A 17,897-nucleotide genomic window follows, 5' to 3' on the forward strand; every position below is an offset into this window, starting at 1 on the left:
CCTGGAAGTTCTGCCCATGTTCCGTACCCTGTTCAATTTTACCAATATGAGAGATACTAGAGAATTAAATACTAAAGACAAAGGTACTGAAATAAATTCTTTCTTTATTTAAGAAAACCCACACAGTGATGTATGTCTGAACTTTATATGCAGGAGAGTTGGGTGGCATGGCCAAGTTTTAGGTGGCAAGTGAAATGAAGTGCAGAGCTGCATTCAGAACACATGAGGAATGGAAATAGGAAGGCAAGCGTAGGCAGGCTAGAGATGCTGGCTGAGAGGTCTTTTGTTGGAGTGAACAGCAGGTGTGTGTCTTGATCTCATGAACAGTAGAGGACTGAGTGGCTAGATCAGTTTTAGGTGGTGAGTGAAATGAAGAGCAGAGTTACTTTCAGAGTGCTATAATGATGGGCTTGTGAAGGCAATTTTAGACAGGCTAGAGAAGTTGGCTGCAAGCTCTTGTGTTGGTGTGCACAGTAGGTACATGTTGCTTAATGTGCACTGGAAAGGAAAACTGAGTGACAGGGCTATATTTTGGGTGGAAGCTGACATGAAGGGCAGAATTCTTGTGGGAATATGAGAGGAATGAGTGTTGCAAGGTGAGTGCAGGCAGGCTAGAGAAGCTGGCTGCCAGTTCTTGTGTTGGTGTGCACAGCGCGTGCATGACAGAGCTTATTGCACACTAAAGAGGAGAGGTCAGCTGTAGGGCTGAATTTATGGTGGAGAGTGAAATGAAACACACGAGTTGTGGGAGCGTGAGAAGAATGAGTGTGGGAATGTGAGTTTAGGCCAGGCTAGAGAACTTGGCCAAGTTCTTGCCCAAGCAGTCACTGGGCTCCTGTTGCAGCAGCACCTGGAGAGCACACCCAGGATGGGACATGGGACCTGCCAGTGCCTAGTGTGCAGTCTGGTGCGTGAGCAGAGCCCAGGTGCCCCAATTCCAGCACTGGCTCCCAGAGTGGCTCCCTCTCTGCCAGGGTCCCAGCTCACAGGCTCTCAGTGGCTCCTGGAACCTTGCAGAGGGAAGGTCTGTGCACATGAGCAAGTGCCCCACACCTCCCTGTGCTTGGACACTAGAGTCCTGTGCATCATTAGTGTGCTCCACTAGTTTTTCCCCCTCCTTCAGGTCTTGTTGAGTGTTGTCTTGCCTCAACCATCTCTGCCAGTTCCTATCTGCAGAATAAAAGCGGCTCCTATATCAAGACATTAGTGCTAGCAGCTTTACAGACAGATGGAATCAAGAAAACAGCTTCTGGGCCTCTTTCTGACACCAGGAGGAGAGAGACAAAAAGAGCCGAGGTGGGGTAGAGGCACAGCCTACTTCATCTTTAAAAGTAGATGAGCTCTTGTTTGAAACTGCCTAGGCCTTGGACCTGAATGGAAGAATCCCTCACCTCCAGCTTCACACCTCAGTGGTTTGAAATAGTGCAGTGGAGAGTTTGGTTTTGTTATCTAAATCATTAAGATTGGCCAGCTGTAGGTTATCAGTTCAGAAGAATGGCCTGAACATGGAACTGCACTATTATCACAGAATGAAGCAAGTATAATACAGTTTAATGTTTCTTTCCTTAGGTCCAGTATTTTCCTGTTGCTTATCAACACCACAAGGTCAGGGCCCTGAAGGCACCAGTAAGCCTTAATTGTCCCAAGTGGCCTCCCATGCGAACATCACTCATGCGCCCTCTGCCCAGGGGACCCATTTAAGCTCAGCCCTGAGCACCCAGTCCTGCCCTGAGTTACAGATAAGGTATGCCTGTCTCCCATCCTGTTGCCTGCTGTTCCTGACTGGATGTGCTGGATGGACCCTGCACCTGATCCCTTAGCTTGCTTTGCCTGGGGCTGTCAATGAACCCACCAATGCTGCCCTGCTCAGGTGCTACAGAACTGCTCTTTGCAGGGGCTGGTGCTGCCTGTACTGTGGTTACCCTTGGCTCCCAGTTTGTTGACCCTTGTAGAACAGCCCTGTTCTTGCTACTCCCTGATACCCAATTGCTCCTTCCTTGCCATTTATACTTTGTATTTCACATTTGTGTTGTTCTTTCTCTGTTATATCCCACTGTTGGCCATAAGGGTCTAAGAATTGATGTGGTGCTATTCAGTGGCTGTTCCTCTAGCAAAATCCTGGAGCAGAGTTTCACATGACTGTAAGCATTTTGGGAATGTGGGTAAATAGCAAGGTGGGGTGCAGGAAAAGCTTTTTTTAACAAGTCTTGCTGTCCATGCAGAATATTCAATGTATTGCTGGATAGCCTTTGTTGGAGATAGGTATTTTGCAGAAAGAAACTCAGGCATTTAACACTTGTTAAAAGTGTTAAAAAAAGAAGTATTAAAGTAAAAAAAGTAAAAAAGTATTAAAGTTTTAGAGTATTAAAACATGGGAAGGGAACAGATCTGTTTCCCATTCTCTTTTCCTCTCTCTGGTCTTGGGACTTTGGGTAAAGGTGTAGAGCAGTTGAAGCAATGGATAGAAGGGCTGCCTTTTAAAAGACAGTAGCCCTGTGTTGTGTACTGCAGTAGTTTTGCACACAAGCAAGTTTCTGGGGATCTTTCAGCTGCCCCAGTTCTTTAGCACTGTAAGAAGAATTGTAGAATCAGTGGAATGTTCTTCTTCATGGCTTTTTTTTTTCCCCTTGCAAAGTCCATGCAAGCCATCATGGGTGGCCTCCCAGTGCCTTTCGGTGCACCCCAGAGGCCATCATTAAATTTTCTTAGTGCCCCAGAGCTCTCTGAATGCCTTTATTTGTGGCCGAGGAGCATGTGAGTGCCTTTCTACTTGACTCAGGGGCCTCTTATAGCCTTTGCAGCCAGTGTCTGCCAAAAGCATTCTGTGTGCCCTGGGGGGCTCTGAGGGCTTTTCAGTGCATCCCAGAGTCCTTGGAGTGCCTTGCTGTGCTCCAGGGGCCTCCTTGTGCTTCTCTGTGTGCACCAGACACTACCAAGTGCCTCCAGGTGAGCCCCAGGTGCTTTCTGTGAGGCCCAGGGGCCTCAGACATCATTTTGGCAAGGCCACAGAGCCTGCTGGCAAGCTTTGTGTGTGTGCCTGTGTCCCCCTAAGGATGAAACCATAGCAGGGAGTTGGCTATTGGAGGGAGCACGGGAATCCCGGTCAGGGCTGTATGTACATGCACATGCATGTGTGTGTGCGCACGAATCGGGGGGTGGTGGTCTGTACCAGCAGCTGGAGTGGCATAGCAGATCAGGGTTGGGGTGGGGCTCATATATCCAGGTACCAGCACGTGGGGAGACTGGGATCTGGAGGCCAGCTACTGGGCAGACCGAGTGCAGGAAGAATCAACTAAAGAACAAAAAGCCCTAGACAGTAGTGTCAAGAGTGTTTCCTCTCTTTATTACAGACCTGAATGATTGCTAGGGCTGGAATGATTGCTTAAGCAGGAAGAGACACAAACACGTCATTGCTTGCTTTCACCTGCTGGTCCAGCATGGAACAAATTTGTATGTCCAATAGTACCAGAGAACTGCAACTTTATGTCTTCTAAGCTTACATAAAACACTTGTCAGCTACTGTGGCCTTGGTATTTCTTGGAACTCTCTGTAGTGTCAGTGAGAAAAAGAAATAGGAATACAGGAGCCTGCATTGCTTTGGCTCTGGATCAAGGGCAGAGGGTGGAAACCTTTCAAAACTATGAGGAGCCTCTGGAAAAATCCAACACAGATCAAAACCATCTCAGAACTCACTGTCATCAGAGCTAACACAGGAAAATGTTAAGGCTGATAGAATTACTGCATTTTTAATACCACTACTTCACTATAAGGAAAAGTTTACTTTATGTTGACCAAAGAACTTGCCATTATTCATATCCTCATTATCTTCCACTCTTCCCCAAGTTTTATTAGACAGTTTCACTATTTTTTTCAGCTTCAGAAGTACACAGCAGTGCCTGTTACAAACAAAGCTCTGGACAGACAAAAGAAAAGTCTTACAGAAAGAGGAAATGGATTATAAATTCAACATGTGCTTGAAGTTAATTTCCCAGGCTACTGAACTGACTAGGACACAAGCACCTTTAGAGTCAGGAGACCCATAACCTCTAATTGCTGGAATCCAAGAAAGTTGGTCAAGGAAAAAAAGACTCCGTATGTGCTCAGTTTCTTTTACAGGTTCCCTAAATCCAGTATATAGCGTGCTATTGAAGCCAGGACACTGGAGTAGTGGATCCAGGATGGCTGTCCTGTGCTACAGGAACTTTCTTCTTGAGCACACCTTCAGGCCCTTCTCAAGGAGGGCTTTACACCCTCCTTTACAGGCAGTGCTCAGAAGTTGTGCCAGATGGAGACAGTTGTCTATAGGACGGATGATCCAAAACATCTGGGCTCTTTGTAGTAGTGGGAATGTAACAAGCCTAAGGAAGGCTGGGGTGTGGCATGGGGAGATCCTGGCCACCTGGTTTCTCTGAAAAGTGGAGGATACAAGGGTTGAGGACTTTCAAAAGAGGGTAGAGTTGCTGGACACAGTGGTTTCTTTTCCACCAGGAGTATTAAGGAATAAGAGTTTGGAGGCAGGGCATTCCAGACACTTGGATTCCCTTCAGCACTAGGTGGGCATCAGGGTCTAGGGGTGGTGACAATTATTTGGGATTTAGATTTGAGGCTTTCCAGTTTGTGGCAAAAGGAGGAGGAATGAGAAATTAAGATAAAGGAAGGAAAGGAGAAATGACCACAAGCAGGCTAAACACAGTTTGTTTTCCTTGTTGCTGTTGTTGAAATAACCAAAATGCTAGGATTCAGTAACAACTCAATATGAAGAAAAGCCTGGAGTATGATGAACGTTAAGTTAACATTAAGCTTAAATTAAAAAAAAAAGATCGCAATAGTCCCTGCTATAGTTGCTCTGGGCTTGGTTAATGCGTTGTTTCTTTAAAAGCAGGGAAACTTCGTTTTGCACGTGAACCAGCCTCCGTCTTCAGCCGCTGGGTGGCACACGGACGTAAATTGAAGAAATGCAACCCGTGAAGGAAGGGTGCACACACGAGCAGCCAGCGGCTCCACGTTGAAAAAACACGGCAGCTCCGCAACGTTGGTGATCCCAGAATGATGTCACAACGTGCGTTTTCAGGAAGGCTTTGGGCTTTGCAGAAGTTGAGAAAATGAAGTTAATGAGAGCTGCGTCTAAGAACTCCACGAACCAGTTTGCAGCATGTCTGACGGTGCGGGGAAGGGCTCTGTCCTACAGCTGAGATGGAGATTGGTGCTGTGTTGGTTGTTCTGCGTGTTCCAGCTCTCTGATAACACCTTCAGTGCTACATAGTTCTGGAAACAGCAACAATCAAAAGTTGGAAGGATGCTTCTACCTCCAGCTGCATGTTAAAGGGCTATTTCAAAGAAGTGTATCATTCTTTACTGAAATGCAATCACACGTCCAGGAAAAGCACCTCTACAAGTGACCTTGTTCAGGCCGCAGTTACAGTCCCGTAAATAAGAAGTGAGTTTCTGAGTTGGTGAAGTTGAATTGGATCCAGCTCTAGAATTACAAGTTACAGCACAGTAGATTCTGTGAGTGTAGATGGGCTCAAACCATTGAAAACAGAGAGGAAAAATAGCTGGCAGGAGAAAAGGGAAAGAAAGAGAGAACCACTGAACTAGGTAAATGGTAATGAGGGCTGCCTGAATACCTCTTTCCTGCTCAGCAGAGTGCGCTCCCTGCAACCCAGGGTTCCAACAGCATGTTGAAACTTGTGACATATTAGACAAGGTTGCTTTTTAGACAAGATTTCCCGTTTTTGTGGCTGAGGGCAGCCCTGCTACCCCACCATGGCAGAGGATTGCAGTGACCAAGATGGAGAACATGGACAGGCCTGTCATTTCTCTTGCTCTTTCACACCACTCTTTCTTCCACCTCTGCTACAGCAGTACGTGATGTGTGTCATGTGTCACACTGCTGTGACAAGCAGCAAATGAATAGCAGCAAAACAAGAATATTCTCCATGTGTGGACACAACAGACAGATGGAAAATCTTACATGCAAAACCTTACAGGTAGCAAAAACTATAGTCTCAGATCTTCTTGTAGCTTTCTTATTGTTACAAAGCTTGTAAATCAGATCTTGACCAGAAATGTGTTTGGAAGGCCACTTAAGTTCAATTTAATTACAAAGGCATTTCTCCTTAAGATTCACGTCAGCCACAAAGTGCTAAAGAGTGACTGTGGCTGTAGGGCTATGGGTCTTATAGCAAAGACAATGACTTTCAGATTTTTAACCCCTGTTTTGACAGATTCTGCTTTATGCTCTGACTCCTTTGTTTTGCTGCTTTGGTCTGTTAAGCTAGACCTATTGTTTTGCTCTGCTTGCCTTAGTGTGCTGCAAAGGAGTGAAAGTGTACATAAGAATCTCTTCTAACAGCTGCTCCTCTGTTAAACATGAAGTTTGGGTGTAATTATAAGGATATGTTCACCTGGATAAAGCATGAATCTGTAGTTCCTACAGAACATGTCTTTCAGCTTTGTCATATTACAGGTAGTCTCAAAGGCTTGTCTACAGCTCTATAGCCAAGCATGTATAGAGCTATCCCAGTGGAAATATAGAAGGTGACATGGATGGGGAGGACTGTAGTGACAGTGTCATGCGCTTAATTCTGAGATCTTGTTAGGTGTACCAGAACAACAGTAGTGCTACTTTATCTTGAAAATATGTTACACACAGACTTTGCTGAGGAAGGGTCCTCATCCTTTTCAGGATGTGTTTGTGTTCTGTTTTAATTTGGGGAGGCATATAACTGTGGTACAGAAGATGAAGCCAATTAACTTCTCAGTAAAATGGGTTCAGATTAATGATTTTTTCTTTACTTTCTAGTGTAAGAGCAGATAACCAGTTTTGTTTGTTTACTCTCCATACGTTTACTTAAGTATTTCAGGTTTTTTCTTCAGATATTACGGAACTGACTAAAATGTTTTAGCAGATAGGAGTGTCCTTTCTGATCCAACATCTGTTAGCAGGCACTGTCTTCTAACATAATCTGAAAAGAAACAGAAATGTTGAGTAAAAAAAATGTTTTGTTTTGCATTCTTCTCAGTATGATTATTACCTCAGTGAACACTTTGATGTTTCCAAGAAAATGGATGCCTGAACTGTCCAGAAAGGACTTCCATTGATTATTTTTTAATAAAATTGGAAGAGAATCAAAGTAAGACAACAATGTTTTTGAAGGGCATTTTACCAGATGATCCTGCAAACTGGGTAAATGCAGGGACTTTCTGGTGATGTTTACAAAATTTGTTTCAAATGTTTAAAAACTTATTAACATTTATCATTTTGTTCTTGTCAACTTCTTCACTTCCTGTGGTATGCTCTTTTGATGTACCATCAGTTTCTTTGCTTCTTTGTGTAGAGGGTCAAGGTGGTGCACGAAGATGAATACACAAGGGGGTTCTGCCTCACCAAGCCTCTGAGGTTTTCTTCTTTCAGACTTTTGAACCCAGGGACTGCAGTAGTGGAGTGACCCTTGGCTGAAGAAAAGGAAGCAGAGGGAGGCTTTTGGCAGGCAGGCCACATTCTTGTATAAATATAGTTTATTAGGATCTTGGCAACAATCTACTGATTGTTCATCATTATATTTTTCTCCATAGTTAATAAATATTAAAGTGTCATCTCCCCCCTCCTCTTGTCATCTTTGGTTAGAAAGACATTAGCTCAGTAAGAACTACCTGTTGGTGCAGGGAGACAGAGTCCTGGATCTAATGCGGTATCTCCAGCATGAGATGAGTAACACAGCACAAGGCCTACAAGCTGCGTAAAGCCAGAAAGGCCTAGCTATCTGGAAGTGTTCTATCACATGACGGAGAGCAGATGTATATCTCATGTTACAGAAAGTCTCAAGGTTCATATTTCAGCATCGGACAAGTAACATTTTATACATGTATTAGCTCATTTGTTTATTTAGTCATTAATGTAGTCTGTATTTGTTTTTACTGATGCTTTGTGGTGACTACATTCTCTGCATTTCAGAAAATGTTTCTTGTAATAAATACAACAATGTGCTTACAATATGTAGAAGGTACAGCAGTACATTCTGCAGTATTTTTAAACCAGTGATTGACAAGCAGACCTGGAATGATGAGGGCTACACTTCCAAAAGAATGCTTCATTCTGATTTTCTGGAGCTGGTGTGTGACCTTCAGTATCTTTCCTGTATCCAGAAGGCAAGTAAATTTTTCAGCAAATGAATAGAAAATGGTGCAAAGATAAAGTAACTAATTTTTTTTTTCTTACATTTGCTTACGCTTCTTTTATTCCACCCTGAGCTTTGATTTTTAGAACATAGACTTTGGAAGAAAAACAATTTCCTGTAAGATATGGGAATCTGTGTCACATGAGGCTCAAGCACCAGATACAAACTCTTTATTTTTAGATCCAGAATTTCTGGCTTTGGTTTTCCATTGCTGACAACCCATGAAGAGAGCTTACACTACGGCAGCGAAGTATAAACACGTTCCAGTTAGTTCCTCCTACTCCATTCTTATGGTTACCTGAATGCTCATCTTGTTCTTGAACTTGCACATTGTCCTACTTGAAAGGTGGAGTCTTACTGAGTGAATCAGATGGAGTGAATGATCCTTTGTTGAAATATTACTTATCTACAAAGTCCTGTTGCCCTGACAAGAGGCAGTGAGTTTTATCACCATTCCAAGCAATGACATGAAACAAAATTTTGATCACTAATTTCCTATGAGGATACTTAATTGTTCCTACTAGATGGAACTGCCACCACCTAAAATGGTGGTTGATATTTTTACTTTCTTCAGTTTTAAGAAGGCTTAACCCAATCTTTGAAACTCTCTTCTGATTCTGGTATGATTCACTGTGTGAGAAGTTTTCCATACACACAGAAGAAGATTCAGTTTATTTACTGAAAAACTTGCCTGGGATGAGTGCAGTGCTGTACTGGGATGGTAGACTCATGTGTCCACACACTTTTGCTGGTTTCAAGTGAATGCCATAGAAGCGGAGCTCTACTTGGACTGCAAGATAGGACTTGTTGCTTCTGTGCATTTTTTTTCTTTTCCCCATTATTTTTGAATATATGTGACAGATGATTTTGATCTTTTAGCACTGATCAATGTCTGTCATCTATCAATGGGAAGAGCAAGCCAGTTAAATCTCCTGCCATGTTCTGTGACATAGTATGGTTGATATGCATCAACAGATGTATTATGTGGTCCTTCCCACATTTGTTGATATCTTATTACTTCTTTATTTGTGTTCCATGCAATGGGAAATATAACTGAGTTCAATGGTGTGTCAGATTGGGCAGAATCATGAATTGGTACGTGCTGATGGCCACCCACTATATATTTACGGACACAAATTCATCTGGAAAATACTAAAGTAACTTTTTGTCATGATAGATGCATATTAATAACAAGACTATTTTAAAACTAGAACATCAATGATATTCAATTTTAGAACGCAGGAAATTCCTGTATGTTACAATGCGATAATCACTGCAGAAAGATTCAGATCCTTATATTTAAGATTATTCCACTGTTGTTCAGCAATCAAAAACACTAGATTGCAACTCAAAAATGAATCTTTCTTTCTTTCCTCTTTAGTAACATTCCCTCTGATGTCCTTGGAACTGTGTACTCTGTTGGAGGCAAAACAGCTGCTGGCTGGAGTTTTCTTTGAATAGATATGAAGTGTCCATATCTGTTGCTGAACAGAGAAAGGTGTATTAAGCTCTATCAAGCAGCAGTGATGATAATGAATTAACAAGGTAGGAAACATTCCATATGAATTATTATTTAATTCTATCTTTATAATTATCTGACACACTTTTTTTGGTGAATACAGACTGACTACTGAGCAGGAAATGAAAAATTCTGACATGTTGAATCTTTTTAAAGGATAATAAAAGACATTCTTCCTTAGGCGAGTTCTTCATTTTCATGTTTTCTGTAAAATCTAGAAGGTGTAAGGAGTCTCTGGAAGAGTTATCCACTGTTTGACTTAAATAAAAGTTGTAAAAATAATTTCTTAATTCCAACACGTAGTTTTGATAGCTTGGTTGGATTTTTATGTAGAATTTAATCTTTTTCTCAGTCAGTGAGAACACTGACTCCAGATTTTATTTTTAAGAAAAAATATGTTGAAATAAAGTAAATGAAGGACTGATCTGAGAAAATAATTTCCACAAGTACAGGAACTGAAATTACAACAGATAGGGTTTAGAATGGGATTTGCCCTACATTCCTTTCAGATGCGGAAACAAAACTCTACAGTATAATAAAACTCAGAGGGCAAGAGGCAGCTCAAAGAGATGCAGCAGCCCCTAAGAATGGGGGCAGGCTTTATGCAGGTTTTTACTTGGAATAGTGTCAGAAGTGCTTCTTTCCAGTGGTCTCACTTAATACACAAGTCAAATATGGACTAGTCTGCAAATGGGATCATAAATATCAAAACTGATGATGTGTGGTACTAGCTTGATGAGAAATAAATCATGTATCCTTGGCAAAGTTATCTTGCTCCCACAGAAGATACCTTTCCTTAAATGTTTTAATTTCATTTCATTCTTAGAAACCTCAAAATATCTGAAAAGGTTTTTGTTTGTTCTCTGTTTCTAAGTCACTCAAACTCACACAAAATGAGATGTTTCATTTATGTTAAAAACCCTTCTGCATTACATTTTACAAAGCTGTTTCTTATGGTGTATTTTATCTATAAAAGGATTTAATAATGTTAATTTTATAGTATATTAATAAAGTACAGCTGAGAGTAGACTAACCAGAATTCTGGTCTGAAGATGAGGATTTGTCATGGGATAAAATTAGAGGGAGGAAAATAAAGCTTGAGTTTCTTGTACCACTTTCTTTTAGGGTGCTGTACTGCATGTAAAGTTAGCACTATTCTATTAGAATCATAGAACATGTAGAGCAATTCAGGTTGGAAGACAGCTCAGGAGGCCACCAGTCCTCTTTGAACCCCTACTTAAAGCAGGATCGGGTGGGAGGTCAAACCAGGCTGCTCAGGTTTTTGTCCTGTCTAGTCTTGAAACCCTCCAATGTTGGAGATTTGTTAGAGTCCAATACTCTCTGACCACACTCCATGTGTGGAGGGTGTAATGTTTAATAATATTAAATTTACTTATTTGAAGATAGTTGATATTACATGGGACTTTTTATTTAGTAGCATGATACAAAATATACTGAAATCACAATACAAATGTAAGTTACACTTAGCAAAATACAGCAATTGCACTACACAGTTCAATCACAATACAAATGTGATTGCAGTCTCTATAACATGCTCACCGTCAAAACGCTGGATATCCCCAGTTATCAGGAAAGCATACGTGGGCTGAAGCCAGCTCAAGTCAACAGACTTGTTGCTCTTCAAAATTCTGTTAGTTGTTCAATTTTTATACTCCATGTTGGGCTGAGCCACATATTCACTCCCCACATGCTGGTCTGGCTAACTCAGGGAGGCTTTCATACTCTTCTAATGAATTCAGGGAAAACATTTACACCACCAGCTGATCCACTCAACTGACATGGCTGTTCATCTAAAACAAAGGACACTCTCCAGTCCCCTTTGTGTCAAGAATCAAGTCAGCTTCTTTGCAACAGCTGTGGTCAGCCACACCCTGCGTTATCCCCTGAGTTTCATGGGCACAACACCCTTGCCCATCTCCTGTGAGCCTTCTTCCATTGTAGAGAGTTTGTTGGTCAGGCAGAGCTTTCCACAGGCTGCAGTTTCCTTCAGGATGTATCTACCCGCTTAGGTGTGTGGTCCTCTATGGGCTGCAGAGTGGGTATCAGCTCCAATGTGGTCCTCTCCATGGGCTGCAGTGGGACAGGTGCTTTGGTGCCTGGAGCACCTTCTCCCCCTCCTTCTTCTCTGACCTTGATGTCTGCAGGATTGTTTCTCACACATTTTTTTCTCACTCCTCCCTCTAACAGCTGTTTACCCTTTCTTAAATATGTTTTCACAGAGGCACCACCAGCTTTGCTAATGGGCTTGGCAGTTGGTCAATTTTCAAGCTGGCTGGAGCCGTCTGTGTCTGACATGGGGGCAGCTCCTAGTCTCTTCTCACAGAGGCCACCCCTGTGGGCCCCCCCACTACCAAAACCCTGCCATGTAAACACAGTACAGAGATGAAAGGTAAGTAATAGCATTGGACTGACAGAGACATGAAAAATAAGTGTTTCCAGATTTAAAGCTTGGAAAACTCAAACTTCAGTTGAGTGAGTTGCACAAGCCTGCAAGCTCAAAAGACTTCAGCAGGTTCCTGGTGAGCACCCTAGTTGGGAAGGCAATCCAGGCCTCAGGAGCTATAACCCTGAAGTCTTTTTACAATACAGTGTAAGGGCGAGGCATCTTGCTACAAACAACCAAACAGGAGCACATGCTAATGTTTTGAAACTGTGTATGTTTCCTCTTTTCAGTGCAGGATGGCTCTCACTAGGCCAAGCCCTAGTCCTGACCACATGCGTTCAACGTAAGAGCAGCAACAGATTTCTCCAGCAAGACCTTATGTAGCTGGAAAAGATTTACTGTATCATGGAGGGAAAAAAAACCCCTTAAGGTCTCTTCTTTACTTGGAGAAAACAAATGTACAAATAAGCCCCATTTTGCCTATGGAAGATTGGGACACACAGAACAGTCCCCTAACATGTTTAGAGAGTATCTTCTCCAAAAAAAACCCACCCCAGAAAAAAGCCCTCAAAATCAGAAGGCCCATCTTGATCAACTGGCTGATCTGGAACCAAATCTGTTCTTTCCATGTTCTGGTTTATGATGTTCAGCATAGTATTAACTCATGCTTTAATAGCTCATAACTGATTTCTGCTGCTTCTGTTTCTCAAGGCTAGCTCAGAGGAAGCTGCTGCAACCGCAGCTGGTGTTCCGCACTGGCAGGGGTGAGGTGAGACACAGAAATGGTGAGATCCTGATGGCTCTTTCTGGATCTCAATAAGAAAGGCCTGACAACAAATGGCTTCATAAAATATTTGTTTTAATAAGACAGAATAAGAAGAGTAATATAGATAATGAGTAAATTTTACTTCCCTTCAGATGCTGGAAATGCTGTGTTCATGCAGCATTAGATGGACCCCGGAGAGATTTTCCCTCCATGGACAGGACCTGCACAGCATGCAGGTCCTTTCAGCACTGCCAAGACACACTGACAGTGGTGCATAGTGATTGTTGGGAGACTTTGCATCGTCACACAGAGCTACTGGTGGCCTATGGTGCATACTGATGTCACAAGCTATGTTTGGTCTTGCGATGTCTGTGCCCAGGTCAAGAGAAAGATGCTGAGGCTACAGGACACTTACCAACTCCTGAGTGGCCATGCAAAATTATTGCAGTGTATTTTATTGTGGACTTGCCTGCATCTCAGGGTTGTACAGTAGTGCTCATGGTGGTGGACTTGTTTACCAAGGTGGTTATTTTTATTCCACTGAGGAGCAGCCCCTCAGATGGCACATTTGTTGCTGCAGCATGAGTCTTATTGCCATGACAAATTGTGGGGCCCAGTTTTCTGCCTGGCTCTGAAGGTGCAACTCTTTGTTTCCACCCCATATCACTCACAGTCTGATGGTCAGAGGGAGCAGGTGAACCTGCTATCCTGGAGCAGTATCTCCATCGTTGTATTATTTACCACCAGGATGAGTGGGTCTCCGTTCCTGTTGGCAGAATTTGCCTGTAACACTAGTGTCCACTCTTCCATGCAGCAGACCTTTTTGAATCCACAGTGTGGTTTTCATCCCTGTTACCACCCAGCTACTCCAGTGTTTGTCCAGGGGCTTTCTCCTGCAGACTCCCTTGAGTGGTTGCTGCATGTATGTTTGTTTCTTTAAGAGCAGATGGGAAAAGCAAAATATGATCTGGCTAGATATATGTGAAATATTTACATTGCAGATTTAAAATTCTGAATATTTTCTTAACTTTTTATAAGACCCGTATTATTTTCATGGAAAAATTCCACAAAATCATAGAATGTCATCTCATTCCAAGCTATTTTCAGAATGCAAACATGAAGTTTTGTGATACTTTACCTCAAGTCAATATGAGAGAGATAAATATCAAGTACATTAAAATGCATTAAGCAAAATTGCAGGAAATGTTATGTAAGTTCAGCATTGATCTTGTGATTGTGACAGATACACTTGACCCCTAGCTGTACTTTGGTTCAGGCTGACTAAGGAGCAACAGGCCTCACACCCTGTGGTCAACCTGTGAGCTGGAAAGCTCCTGGCTCACGTACAAGGGAGTGAAAGTGCCTCAGAAAAAATTTTCAAAAGGTGGTTTTGAAACCCAAAATGCAAGATAACTAAAGTACAGAACAAGATACCAAAGCTAAAATGAAGACATCTGTCTTGTCTATACTGTTGACTAGCAGCCAACTACTTCACTCTATAAATAACCATCAGGATGGGCCCAATTTGAGCTCTCCCTGAATTGCAGCTGGACTGCATGCCAGGTGACTCTCCCCTTGAGCAGGGGTGCCTTTCAAGGTTTGAGATTCCTTACCTGAGACTAAGAGATCTTTCCTTACCCAAGGCGGAGAGATCCCTTACCCGTGACTGGATGATAAAAGGAAAGAAGGTGAGGCAAAGTTTGAATATTTATGTAATCATTTGGTAACAGTTTAGTCCAATTTCTGTGTTAGTCAGGTCTTTATCTAGATAGTATGTTATAAGCTAGCGTCCTCCAAATGTATTGCTGTAGACAATGTTTCTTACCGTAGTATGTGCAGCCTTTTCAATTTATACAGAAGGAGATTTAACCTTCTGATAACTGTGTTTGTGTGCTGGCTTTGCTTTGGAAAATGTATGCAGTTCACAAAACAGACATGCGTCTTGATCAAAAAATCACTGTGTCAAGTTTTCTGGAAGCTGAAAAGGTACATTTCTATATGTGTCTGTGCACATGTCTATATCTATTGCTCTTTTGTTTCTCATATTTATTCATTAACCATTGGCAATGGGATACCATTAGAGACCACCTACTGGGCCAGAGGATTTTATACCACATGTAGTTCTTACACTATTAAATTCTTATTAAAATCAAAGTGAATTTCTTATTGAGAAAACTGCCCCAAACAAGTTTATTTTAATCATTTTTAAAGTGGTGTAAAAAATTCAGTGGGTGCTCTATTGTATGATAGGATGACCCTCTGTTCCTCAATACAAAGACTATCTCAAGAAAAATGTAGTCAAAAGATGTGAGCAGAACATACCACAAACTAGTGCCATAATGGGCTGGAGCACTGCTTTACAGAAAAACAAACTGACCTCGCTCCTGTGATCTTGTGAATTTTCACAAGTCACTGTGCTTTATGAAGATACAAGGCTCTTCTCATGTACAGTGCCTCAGAGGTCACAAGAAGGAAAGCTCACAACTCACTAATATGGTTCCATACTTTAAACACATTGTTTTCCTTGTCTACTATACTTGATAGAAACTGCTCTTCTGGTAGAGGTGCTTGACTAAAGCTGACCCAGACCAGGTATTGATGAACATTTCCTTTTTTAGATGAAAGTTGTAAGCCTCTGGAGAACCATGGATCATGGCTGGAAACCAATGGGGTTGCGTTGGATACCATCACTAGGAGCATCAGATGGCTGGAGAAGAATCTCAACAGCCTCAGAAACTGTCTGCTAAATCCAGGCTGGAAAGAGGGTGGTATGATGTCCAATAGATATGATCTAAATGAGAAAGGATGCAATTAAGTGTTTCTTTTCTCTGCTGGTGGTGGTGATTTGGGTATAGTGTTCATTCAGAAAGAAAAACTCAGGACAAATAGTCAAATCTGGTGAAGCTGGCAAAAGCAAATGTACATGTACAAACCTGAAGGAAACTTGAGAAGGTCTTCCTGGTTCAAAATGGGCAAGTATGTTTGGAAAGAGAATCTGCTTCATAAAACAGGCCTTGAACAGGTTAAAGTGTTGTCACAATACAATGTTTTAAATATCAGCCTGAGGATATACTTTGTTTACAGCTTAGTTTTAGGAAATTGAGTACATATTTTTTCCTATTTCCTTTTGTTCTATTGTTCAAATTAATTACTATTTTTGTCTTTTATGGTTTTGGTAACAGAAGAAAATGAATGTGATATTGCTAAAAGTGTTTGGGTGCAGGCTGAATTGTCTCAACTGGAAGGATGAAGAACACAGAAAATAGATTAAAAAGTGCTTCCATAGAGAAGTTACTTGCTACAGAGAAGTAGTCCAGTAGAAAACACATGACCATGGGTCAAAGGATCTTAATTCTACTTTTGGCTCTGTCATTGACCTGCTATACGGTTGTAGGTCAAATAATTTCTTCATTTGTCTCTTCCCATCTCCTTCTGTTGAGAAGATTTCACAATCTATTTAAACTTTCTCTTAAAAGCTTTCTCTGCAACAGTGGTCTAAAATGGACTCTCCTCTCAGTGGTAGTCTGAAAAATTCACTAGAATTGATAATGTCAGAAACCTGGGAGAAGGGTATACCATTGTTAACTCTTTTCCTACATAGCAGGTTCTTAATTCAGCTTCTCCCCTAGCTGAAATTACAGTGTGTTTCCTCACTTTGTTAATTTAGAATTTTCAAAATAGTTAAAGCACTAATAGGTGGGATAAACAGTGTACAATATTACACCCTGTTCCCCCCTACTCCCATGTCCCACAGATCACTGAGCAGTATGTAAAAGCACAAAAAGACAACTGGTTCATTCAAGAACCCGTAGCACAAGCATTCTAGAGGGCTTTCATTGTTATGTTGCCTTAAAGGCATTTAGCCAACAAAATATCCTATACAAGCCATTCAAGTTAGTCAGGAGTTACAATGCTTTGACTCGTACTTTTAAGATTACTAGAAATTAATATATTGAGGCTTTTAATAGAAAAAAAATGATTTATTCCTGTGAAAGCACACTCTCATGAAGCATACAGTAGCCTCAGACAATGGAATGCTAAGACTGTGCAGCTAGATTTTCAAAAATGTCTAAGGATTTTACACGCTTCAGTCTGGATGCCCAACTTGAAACATCCTTTTGCCCAAGTCATGAGCACTACAGCTCACTTGGGGGTTTCTGGGAGCTGTGAGATGCTGTATCTGTCACTTGAACACACACTGTTATCTCTAGCTGGTTTTTACATTGTTATGTATGGTTCATCTTCCACATAAGCGTTGGCTAAATGCTTTCCTTCTTGAAGATCTTGGTTTTGCCAGATCCAACACAGAAACTGTGTTCTTTAGATCTTTTGCAAGTTCATCTGCTTTTAGCTTATCTGTAATTTCCAGCATTGGTTGGAAAGAGGTGGGAATCAGCTATTGTTCAGTGGCTGCATGCGATCACAGTCAGTCTCCTCTGCTGGAGAAGTGCTCTGCCACTAGCAAGTAAATGTAGGTGGCTAGTGCAGAAACTTACAGCCAGTCATTATAGCCAGTTCTCATTTGTATGCCCTGGAGAAAGCAAATTGCTAACAAATAAGGAGAAGTGAGGAGCTGCTCCCTGACAGTATCTGATACCTTGCACTTCCTATGAAGTTCAGGGTCCCAGAGTTTGACAAATGCTACTGTATACAGCAGTATTTTTCTTTACATTTAATAAGATGAAAATTTTACAACCAATTAAACCTCCTAATAGCTTTAATAGTCCTCTCTGGGAGGACTAGACAATATATTACTCACTGTCTGTACAAATAGGCCTGTTGACAGCTGTTCTTTCCACTTGGCCATTACCAATTTGGTCTGCCAGTTCTTGAATGAATACCATTGCCCAAGTGCTTAATGCAGCTCAGGTCCCACATTGATGCCATAGAGCTGACTGTCTTGAGGAGGCAGCATGCTCCCACTGCTTCCCAGCTGCAGCCTGACTTGTTTATGATCAGCTCAGATTTCTCTGCATGTAAATGCTTTGCTCTATGTGGGCGTGCCCAGAAGCCTTTGCCGTAGAAAGA

At 41.8% G+C, this 17,897-nt stretch overlaps 1 long non-coding RNA gene across 1 annotated transcript in view; it reads left to right on the top strand.

Moving 5' to 3' along the window:
* LOC143172774 (uncharacterized) overlaps positions 1-16,195 on the top strand; it is a 33,968-nt gene extending 17,773 nt beyond the window's left edge. Inside the window, exons 2-3 of the long non-coding RNA XR_012997410.1 lie at positions 9,562-9,725; positions 15,488-16,195. This is a non-coding gene — a long non-coding RNA (uncharacterized LOC143172774). The remainder of the gene's footprint in view (positions 1-9,561; positions 9,726-15,487) is intronic.
* Positions 16,196-17,897: the final 1,702 nt, after the last annotated feature.

This window comes from Aptenodytes patagonicus, chromosome Z (assembly GCF_965638725.1).
Source record: "Aptenodytes patagonicus chromosome Z, bAptPat1.pri.cur, whole genome shotgun sequence".
Classification (NCBI taxonomy): domain Eukaryota; kingdom Metazoa; phylum Chordata; class Aves; order Sphenisciformes; family Spheniscidae; genus Aptenodytes; species Aptenodytes patagonicus.